Below are 9,127 nucleotides of genomic sequence, written 5' to 3' on the forward strand. Positions count from 1 at the left end.
CCCTCTTCCCATTTCCCTCCCCCTCCCCCTCCCTCTCCTCCTCCCTCTCCAGTTCAAAGAGCAGTCAGGGTTCCCTGCCCTGTGCGAAGTCCAAGGTCCTCCCCCTCCATCCAGGTGTAGAAAGGTGAGCATCCAAACAGACTAGGCTCTCACAAAGCCAGTATATGCAGTAGAATCAAAACCCAGGGCCATTGTCCTTGGCTTCTCAGTCAGCCCTCCTTGTCCACCACGTTCAGAGTTTTGTTTTGTTTGGTGTGCGTATTTTTATACACTTGTCAAAAGGAAACTTGAGGAAACAGTTTCCTTTGTTAGCAATTGTCAATTGGAAACAGATTCTAGGTTGAGCTTGGAATCTCATGTCAACTTCACCCTCTCAACGCTAGAAACCAATGTGGTTTGGACCTGTGCAGTCCCCATGAATCTGTGTAGAGTATTTCTTGATTAATAATTGGTGAGTGAGGGACCAGTCCATTATCAATAGTGCAGACCATTGGGAGCAGAGCAGAACAAACCACCAAGAGCAAGCAACTAGCAGCATTCTTTCGTGATCTCTGCCTCCACGTTTCTCCCGAGTTCCTACTTTGAGTTCTCTTCATGTTGGACAGTGATTGGAACAAGTAAGACAAACACGTTCTTTCCTTTCCAAGTGACTCTCAGTCATGTTATTTTATCACAATAATGGAAAGCAAACTAAGATATATACCTCCAACACACAGTACAAACCCAAATAACCCAGAATTCATATCAAACAAAATCTGAATACAGCCATCACATTGTGTTTGCAATCCCAGGACTTTAGTGGTTCAAGAGGGAGCATCATGAATTCTATAACACATAGTAAAAAAAAAAAATGTTTTTGTAAAGGTCAAAGAAGTTCAGAAAATGGCAAAATAGGTTATTAAAAATTAAGTAAATAGAATATTATTGGAAAGAATATTGTTAGTATGCTTATAACTAAATGAACAGAGAATGTAAAAAGCTTGAAAGATAAAAACATCTCAACATAACTATGGTATTAAATGAATAATGGCTACAAAAATTCTATTTTTTCTTAAATTCCCCAAATCTTCCAAAACATATAGCATGCCTAAATTACTAGTGCTGAAGTAAATATATGTTATTCTCTGTAAGTTAAAAACTTCTAAATTTAAAATTTTTGAAAACAAAAACTCCTGGAAGTATTTATCACATTAAACTACAAAGCCAGAAATCACCAAAGTATTTACTGAGAGAATGCAATTTAACAATGTGCTGAGGAATAAATTATAACCTATAGCCATGAATATTAATAATTATGAAGTTTGCATAATCAGATAGAAATATATTTGATCAAATATAAAATAGCTATTTATAATTTCTGTTGAATGATTGTAATTATGGAAATAAATTCATGTGTGTGAACTGTAAGAAAAAGACTTGTCATTTCTAATTAAGTCTATGCTTGTGTGTCTTTGTATGAATATATGCAATGAGTGCAGATGGATATGGAAGCAAGGGATGTCAGAACCACTGGGAACTAGAGTTATAGGTAGTTGTGAACGACTCCATAATGTAGGTGTTGGGAACCAAACTCAGGTCCCCTCCAAGAGCATTGTGCACATTCAACCATGTAACTGTCCTTACAGCCCACAATTTTAAACTATGTGCAGAATGAGATGCTTTGCTCATTTGTTATGAAATACTAGAACACTGTATACATACTTGAATTAAAGTTAACTTTAGGGCTGGCAAGATGTTTCAGGGGGAAAAGGTGCTTGAGGACAAGCCTAGAAATCTCAGCTCATTCCCCAGGCTCCAGAGTGGGAAGATAGAACTGACTTTCAAAAGTTGTCAGACCTCAACACATACACTGTGGCAGACACACACACACACACACACACACACACACACACACACACACTTTATGCACACAATAGTAAAAATAAGTAATTTTTAAAAAGACAACTTGAAAATAAATTGCCAAGTTTTCTTCCAATTATGCTTAGCACTTTGTCCATACACTTACTAGAGAATCAATTTTTAGGGCTTTCATGATTTATAAATATTATATACCCTTTTAACTTTGATAGTTTAATTACAAATTAATTCCTATTGTTATCTTTTATTTTTTTTCCTATTTGGTAGTATTGAGCATCTGCCCTTCCTCATTCACCCTTCAGTATTCTATGAACAGACTCCCTTTTGTTAATTTAATTTTTAATGTGTATCTGTGTAGTTTGCCTACATGTGTCTCTATATGTGCACATGTGTGTGTGTGTATGTACGTGTGAGTGCGTGTGTATATATGTGTATGCACACATGCGGGAGACTGTCTTCAGGGAATTTCCTATATCCCTCCCCACCTTATTCATTGACGCAAGGGCTCTCAGTTTTTAAAATTCTCTTTTAAATGTAAAGGCTTTAAGGCTTAGTGTTATCTGTTGGTTCTTTGATCTTTTCTTGAAACACAAAAACTCATAACTTCATTAATTTATAGTAATTTTGATTTAAGATATTTAATTTTTTATTTTTGCACACCATTTTAAAAGATTAAATTTTAGATAGTTTATTATTGGAAATGTCCAACTCCTCTTATGTGAAGCTTGAGATTCATATATTCTAATGAGAAATTCTTTACACTCATGTTTAACTGTACTGGAATTAAAGCAGTTCTGCATATGAACTCATAAGCAAGCCTGATTTGTTGACTTATTTGTTTGTGTGCTTGTTTGATTTTTCATGAATACAATGGACAACACAGCTTTCAAGGCTATGGAAGAGGAAACTAGATAACATTACAAACTCTAGGCCCTCTGCAAGGCATCTCCTTCTTCTCTCATAATGTGGCTTGTATCCCTGCACAGAAAGCAGCTCTGTATGAAAGTTCTGGCAATTATTTGGTATTGTTGGATTAGTGTGATGTTTATTAATGACTAATCCAAAAGGATTTTTAGTGAACTATTCAATAAAAAATCATGATAAAAGATGTAGATAAGAAATGTGGATGTGGTTCTTATCTGCTCTTGAGACTCAGTTCCTGAGCTTTGGTTTTAGGCTCTGGACTTGACATTGAAGAACATATGGATTATATGACTAGTGCCAGAAAAATTGCTCACTAATAAGTTATTTCCCAGGAGGCCTTTCAACATTCTTTAGTTAGTTTTCAATTGAATTTTCTGTAATATATTTTATCACTTGAGTTTGGATTCAGATTTTTACTTTTCAATCTTGTAAGATGTGTCTGTGATCTGACCATTACATATGTGGGGTGATGCTTGATTTCAGAAGGAAACTCTGAATTAAATGTGTCTCATCCCACTATTGTGAGAATGTCCATTTATGTCTGTTCATGGATGGATGTTTCTATCTGCCAGCTTAACCAAAAATTATTAATATTTGCCACCTTGAGATCCAAAAATGGGATTTTATTTGACTTAAATGTTAACAAAAGAAAGGAAAATCTTGGTTTAATGCAAAGATTCCAGTAGAATCTTGAAATTGTGAAGAAAAGAATACTTTTATTCACAAATAAAACAGGCTATCAAAAACTATATTCATGTGCTTTATGAATTAAAGTGTTTCATTATTTTAAAAATTCTGATTAATCATTGAGTTTGCAAAACTACTGCATTCCTGTTTTGGCAAGAATAGTGACATGGAGTTGGAGAAATGGCTTAGTGGTTAATGTGCCTTTTGCCAAGTGTGATCACCTTATTTCAATTCCTGGAACCTACATGCTAGGAGATAACAAAGTTTTCCAGGTTGTCTTATGACCGCCACACATGATCTCTGACATGAATTACTTCCACATACAACACATATATATGAAACAAATAAATAAAATACTTTTACCAAAGAGCAGTGTCAGAGGATGTGAAAAAGGAATAGTTTTATGATGACATGCCTCATCTTTGCAAGCAGTCATTCAGCTAAAATCATACTGAAGATATTTTTTTTTTTAGCTGCAGCGAGTGCATTGTTGGAGTTAAAAAGAGAAAGGTTGACTCTTGTTTCAAACAGCTTGTACCTTGTAAGCTACCATACTGACTAAAATGACTTTGGGGAAAATTACAATGGGAGTCTTGGAAGGAATCTAGGTATTCATTTTTCTCTCAGCTTTGTAACACTGTATTTTTAATCAAGACCAGATTAAATGATGATTATTTCACTAAGTCATTAATGGACTACAAGAGTCACTGAGCTCCAAGACTTTGACTAACTTTGAAATTAGGATAGGAGCTTCAGGAGAAAAAATGTGAGAACGTTTGAGGTTTGGGCCAAACACTAAAAGTCAAAATCTAGAAAAGAATCAAAATTGACTGCAATATAAATCTAGAGTCAGATCCTGAAGGAAGTTGTTATAAAAAGAAAATGATGAATGTCTGGTAATGGAAAAGAGCTCCAACTCAGGCATGGGATGTTTCACTGGGTCACACATTTGCATGGCCTCCCCTGTGACATTCTGTAGAAGGAAAGTTGATTTTCACTTATTCTTTTGGCTGCATTTGTGTGTCTGTCTTCCAAGACCCATCGAAATACGACCTTAGGGTTAAGTGTAGCTGACTGGCCCAAACAGTTCACAACATTGGTATGGATGATACCTTCAACGTCATGGGAAAAGATGAAGAACTCACTGATTCTGTAAATGAATGACTAGGACATGGAAACAACTACCTCATGAGTGTAGACTTTGAAGAGAGCCTGTGCTGGGAAAATTTCGTTTTCAAAGTGTGATGGTGAGATAAAGTAGACTGTTAACCTCACCTAAGTCTTACTTCCTACCAAAGTCAGAACCCTGTGTCCTCATCAAGCATCTTTATCCAATAACTTCTGCAAAAAAGCATGAGTGCTAGGAAGACGCTTCAAAGCGAATGAAAACCATATCAGAACATTGTGTAGGACAAAAGGCTAAATTTTCTGGTTGAAAGAAGGAAATTGCGCAGACTCCTACTGCATAGATTAGACCAAGAGGTGAGAGACTAGACTCCCAGCTGGACAACCCACTCTCTACGTCCTAGAGTTGCAGTCATTGAGCAGCAGATTCAAATCTGTACAGTTCTCCTATCCTTCATGGTATCAGGAGCCTTGAACATCAACACAGACTGCGGCTGTATCTCAGCCATGAACACAGACAGCTCAGGCCAAAACATCATCATAGACTTTGGTGGCAATCAAGCCCCCCTCATTGGCCTATTCCTCACCACTGTCACCTCTCCAGTTATGCCTCTGTCCACAGGACACAAACCATTCTGTCTGCCTCTGTCTTTCCTAAAACACACCCTACATTTGCTTATCATAATAGTGCCTGCCTACCTGGAGGTACAAGGCACCAGGTAGGTCAGTGTTTTCTCCTTCGAGTGTCCCAGGCCTGCATGTGGGTCTCCTTGTTGTGCTCAGTCCATAATGGTGTTGGGCAGGATGATTCTTCCTTCCTCCTTGGGGCTTGGGTCAGACATACTTGGGCATGCATGCAGATCTCCTTGTCCTGCTCGGTCCTTCATACCAGTTTTACTTTCTTGGCACCTGCTTCTGTTGCTCCTTACACATCTCTGCCTTTGCCCTTGGAATGACCTCAGTTGATCAGCTATGTGACCATCCTTCACCCCAAGGCCCCCGTAAGAGCCAGAGTGTGAAGGAGACAGACAGTGAAGGAAGAGGAGAAGGAGCTCCACTGGCACTACCCTGGGGATTCATCATCATGCTGTGTGCAGATCTTCGAGTATGGCTGCATTAAGTTTATGTTTCTGATCATAACAACTCACCTATTGCTCTATAAGTAAGAAGAATGAACCCATTGCCTCCCCAGAGTAAATTTTGGTGCAGTTGTAGCTGGATTTGCTTTTAGCACATTAGGAGGGGTGTAGCTGTTTTTTATGTCTCCACCAGAGAAGTAATTTTACAAACACGTTGACATGTATCCATTTCCTACATCTTAACTAGGGAAACACTGATCAACTGACAATGGAAAAGCAATTCATACAACACCTCGAGTACACTAAAAAGTCTACAGAACCCAAAACATTATGTAAAACAGCTGGTCGTAAATAGAAACAGAGAGTGAAATTTATGTCCAAAAGTAAATTAGCAAAATTTGTAGATAATTCAACAGTTATTGTCTATGGTCCATGTTTTTATTTTAAGCAAATAAAAAAAAAACACCTAAAATAAGTTGCACCTGTCTATCAATAGTGAGCACTGTAATAAATTGCCAACTTTTAGCAGTTCTGCCAATTTTAATATAAAATAAACTCTTCCTGAGACATTGTGAGCATGATCTTCCTTAGTGCTGGGCTTGCTATAGCAACAGTGTGTGACAAACATCCCACACACCAATTCATAAACAGATATTCTGCAAATGGATACAGGGGCAAAAGGTGATTAATTATGCCTGTTCTAACCTTTCCTTGAGACAAACTTAATACACAGCTTAAAAACATAAAAGCAGCTTGTTTACATCTAAAATTAAATTGATTTAAAAACACACAGAATGTATTATCAAAGAGAAGTGATAGGAATAAGAGAATGGCTAGACAGGACAGTATCGCTGCTGCAAACACCCCTCCCCGCACTTTCTCTAGCTCTATGACACAGGTCAGTTTTAAGTCCTGTGCTCTGCCAAGAAATTAATTGCAAATCTCTTGAGTGGCTAGATTATTGAAATGACTCTAATTAAGTATTAGAAGGCAAATGACACATGCTACATTTATTTCATTTAATTATCTTGTTCTGCTTTGAAAATTTTAAGTCTTAAATTGCATCCAACCCATTAGGCTTCATGATGGTATTTTGAAACAAATTTGCTTCCTCCACCTGACTCCATCTTATATTCTATCACTAATAGATTATTCTCTTCTTTCAGGTCACATTAGCTTCCTTTCTTCATCGCCCTTTCCCCACTAGCTGTCCCTTTTCTGTTCACATGTCCTACATTCTCCACCCCTGTGCATAAGTAGATAGATAGATAGATAGATAGATAGATAGATAGATAGATAGATAGATAGATAGATAGAAAGATGATCCATATATAATACAAGATAAGAAGTATTTGATTTTTTTTCTGAATCTTTGTTACCTTACTCAATATAAGACTTAAATAATTTAATTATCTTTAGGGGGATAAAATTCCATTGTGTATACTTGCCACATTTTTCATTATCCATTCATCTGTTGATGGACAGCTAGGCAACTTCCATTCCCCTCCTATTATGAACAGAGCAGAAGTAGACATGAATACACAAGTATCTCTGTGCAAGGAGATAGGCTCTTTTAGCTATATGCTGACAAGTTGCATAACTAGGTTATATAATATTTCTATTTTTATTTTTTTGAGAAAACTCTTCCTGATTTCCACAATGTCAACACGAGTTCACTCTCAGCACTAGTGAATAAAGGCTTCTTTATTTATTTTTTCTCGTGAATATGTATATTATATATCATTGCCTCATTCTAAAAGGGAGAAAAAAGTGGACTTAGTGGGTTATTAAAAACAAATATGAAGTTGAGGGGGGAGATGGGAGATGAGCGACTATTGATTACTAACTGCTTAGTTTTAAATCATCTTTGTCAGTCATTGCCAAGGCTCAGAAAGCACTGGAGGAGAGAACCAAATCTTAGAGCCAGAGGATACGAACGAGTGACGAGTGCTGTGAAACGCTGTCTTCTGGACATGACATGACCATTCCACCCATGACCTCAGAAAAGTTGTAGTTACATACATAAAACTTTGATATGACCAAGTCATTCATTGCGACTCCACTGCCAGCTGAGGAATTGGTGGCAGTTAACAACTGTTGGGACTCATTTTTCTTCAGGAGTGTTGGTAAGTTGTCCAAGCTCCAATAAATAACTGCACATCCATGTTTGTGAAAATAACTCTAACGAAATACGATGGTTAATAACAAAAACAAAAGGATATGAAAGTGTAAGTAGGGATTTGGGGAGAAAAGTTAAATTCTGGGAGAAGAAGATGAGTAAGATAGGGGAAGGAGGCGAGAATGGGCAGAATCCATTATATGTGTGTGTAAAATTGTCAAAGAATAAAAATATCTTTAAGTCCACAAGAGCATATTCCAGCTTTTTAAAAAGCAATATAAAATTTAAGCTGACACTCAATGTTGTTCTTGTTCTTCCTCTCGAAATACTCAACCTCTTTGCTGTAACAAGGAAAAGACAGCAACAGACAGGAATAGAAAGTGGGGCATGCTTTAATTGGTCAGCGCAAGCAAGATAAATGGACGCTTCTCGGGTGACTCATGCATTTGGTCAGGACTGTTGAACGCGCTTTGCCATACTAGGAGAGGACTTGGGACTTGTTTGCTTTGACAAGGCTCACCCCTGAAAGATTGATGGTGCTTGCAGTGTTTTATTTTGGGGAACAAGCAGTCATAATTAAGTTTTATTTTCGGGTTTTTCTAACCTTAGCCTTCCAATCACTTAGGAAAGTACCCAAGAAATTCCGTCATAGTTAATATGCTGTAAAACATTATAGAAGGAAAAAGACTTGGGCAAAACATCACCACTTTGTTGAAAGGACAAAATAGATCCCATAAATATTAATTTCAAAATTTAAACGTTTATTTATTTATTTATTTATTTTTTCGAGACAGGGTTTCTCTGTGGCTTTGGACCCTGTCCTGGAACTAGCTCTGTAGACCAGGCTGGTCTCAAACTCACAGAGATCCGCCTGCCTCTGCCTCCCGAGTGCTGGGATTAAAGGCATGCGCCACCACCGCCCGGCTTAAATGTTTATTCTTTCTCATTTCTTTGTGTAATAGTTTTGCATGCTGAGTGCACGCGCGCGCACACACACACACACACACACACACACACACACACACACCAAAATTCTTCTTTGGGAACATTCCTAAAGTGAAGTTTATTTATTTGTGTAACAGAATTGCTACAAATATTTATTCTCCTGAATTTCTTTCTTATCAAGACTATTTAAGTTATTTGATAGCTGCTATTAATAGTTGAAAGCTTTTACCTTCCATTAAAAAGTTAATTGCTTTAAAAGCTTGCTATAACATGACACATTTTAAATCCAAACATTACCTAGAATTAGGCAACAACTAGAAATCAAGGCAAAAAGAAAAGGTCTGTGGTGTTCCTGAATTGTGTGAGAACACGTGAGAAATGGTTGTGAAGT

Source organism: Microtus ochrogaster, chromosome 10 (assembly GCF_000317375.1).
Source record: "Microtus ochrogaster isolate Prairie Vole_2 chromosome 10, MicOch1.0, whole genome shotgun sequence".
NCBI classification, from domain to species: Eukaryota; Metazoa; Chordata; class Mammalia; order Rodentia; family Cricetidae; genus Microtus; species Microtus ochrogaster.